Source organism: Etheostoma cragini, chromosome 11 (genome assembly GCF_013103735.1).
Source record: "Etheostoma cragini isolate CJK2018 chromosome 11, CSU_Ecrag_1.0, whole genome shotgun sequence".
NCBI classification, from domain to species: domain Eukaryota; kingdom Metazoa; phylum Chordata; class Actinopteri; order Perciformes; family Percidae; genus Etheostoma; species Etheostoma cragini.
In genome coordinates, this window is record NC_048417.1 from 3,456,008 (window position 1) to 3,458,480 (window position 2,473).

Genomic DNA, 2,473 nt, shown 5'->3' on the forward strand with positions numbered 1-2,473 from the left:
GGCTGCTTAGAAATTAAGTGTTAACGAGCAGTTGGACAGGTGTACCTAATAAAGTGGCCGGTGAGTGTATATATATAATATATAATATATAGACAATACACATAACTACTCTTAAAGTACAAAAGTGAATATAAAAATAATTGCAACTGAATAGTAGCAGTTAAATTTGTGCAAACATGTCTACCAGAAATAAAACTATGGGAACAACAACAACAACAACAACAACTTGTCACGTCACTGTTACAGAAAAAAAACTGATCAAACTTGACCCTGGGACAACATGAGGGTCCAGCATGTTTTGTTTAAAGTATTTTACTTTGGTATTTTTATTACAGGAGCCCAACATGGCCGCTAACTGAGCTGAGAACTACACAGGGACGCGCCGGTGAGGATGTTTCAGAGCGTAATAACCACCACATCTAAAATGTTGGCGACCAATAGAAAGATTTCCGCCACTCATTTCATAATATGTCTCTACTTCCATCTTCTGAAATGTGAATATATTATCTGCTTCTCTAAATCTTTTATAATAGCCGGTTGAACATCTTTGGGGGTTTTTTTTGGACTGAAATTTGAAGAAAAAAAGTCATTTTCTCTTTGAAAAATTGAGTTTTGCACTTTACAGATCAAGTGAGTAATTTATTGAGAGAGTTCAAGTTGAAGACCTTTACTTGTCCCCGAGGGGCGCTTCATACGGCACATGACAACAAAGACAACAACATCGATTAAAATACAGTATCAAACCAAATGGGGACAATGAATACACAACATTTAAAGTCTATGTCCGAGTGAACCTTATGTGCCGACGTTACCTAACCTTTAGAGTTAAGCAGAGAGACAGCAGAGGGGACGAAGGACAATCGGTTTGGTTAGCTGGAGGCCGACTGAAGCAGGAACCGGAGGGCAGCCACTTAAATCCTGCACTCAGGGGGGTGAGAACTGTCGGCCATGATGGATTCTGCCAGATCAGTGGGTGTCATCTGCTGAATCCCAATGATTTTGCTGCTAACTTTATTTACCACTGCTAATCTGTTTTAAACTAAGAAAAGCATACCAGCAATAAAAGATTTGTAAGACAATGTCCTCAGGGATCTGTCCACTTGAAACTGAGCTAGCTTTCTGAGACAGAAGAGACGCTGCTGACTTTTCTTACTCAGCATGTCTGTGTTTAGTTCAAAGGTCAACTTGTCATCAAGGATGATTCCCAGGTACTCGTATGAACAACCTGCAGTATAATTATTATAAAGATAATCATAGGTGCAGCTCTAAAACGGATCTTTAAAATGAGGTGAATAAACATTCACGCACATGGTTTACAACGTCCAAGCTGCGGTGAACTCAGCTGACCTTTGACCTCTGACTGCTGCATTTTGGGATCCAATCAACCCGAAGTGAGTGATGAGAACGAGCGGCGGCCTGAACACAGAGTTTAACCACGGTGTAAATCCTGCAGCTCCACCGTCGGCTCCGCCGTCGGCTCCGCCGTCGGCTCCACCGTCAGCTCCACCGTCAGCTCCACGTCACCTCCACCGTCGGCTCCGCCGTCAGCGCCACCGTCAGCTCCACCGTCGGCTCCACCGTCGGCTCCACCGTCAGCTCCACCGTCAGCTCCACCGTCAGCGCCGGCTGCGTGTGGTTTGGGTTTTATTATCCAGTTAGATTTGAAGTTGTCCCCCCAGCTAACCGCTGAGATAATACCAACTAAAATTAGGCCTACTTGAGATCTACTTTTTTAAATACAATTTTAATCTATTTCGACTATACTGTACTGAAATTGTTTAACTTTGTGTTCAAAATACTGTACTACAGGTTGTTTTTATTATTTTTCAACATACTGTACTATGACTTTTTTATTATTTTTCGACATACTATACTATGACTTTTTTATTATTTTTCGACATACTATATTATGACTTTTTTAGTATTTTTCAACATACTATACTATGCCTTTTTTTTATTTTTCGACATACTGTACTATGACTTTTTTATTATTTTTCAACATACTACACTATGACTTTTTTATTATTTTTCGACATACTACACTATGACTTTTTTATTATTTTTCGACATACTATACTATGACTTTTTTATTATTTTTTGACATACTATACTATGACTTTTTTATTATTTTTTGACATACTACACTATGACTTTTTTAGTATTTTTTTAACATACTATACTATGACTTTTTTAGTATTTTTTGGTATACTTTGACTTTTTTATTATTTTTTGACATACTATACTATGACTTTTTTATTATTTTTTGACATACTACACTATGACTTTTTTAGTATTTTTCAACATACTATACTATGACTTTTTTAGTATTTTTCAACATACTATACTATGACTTTTTTAGTATTTTTTGGTATACTTTGACTTTTTTATTATTTTCCGACATACTATACCATGACTTTTTCATAATTTTTTCGACATACTATACTATGACTTTTTTATTATTTTTCGACATACT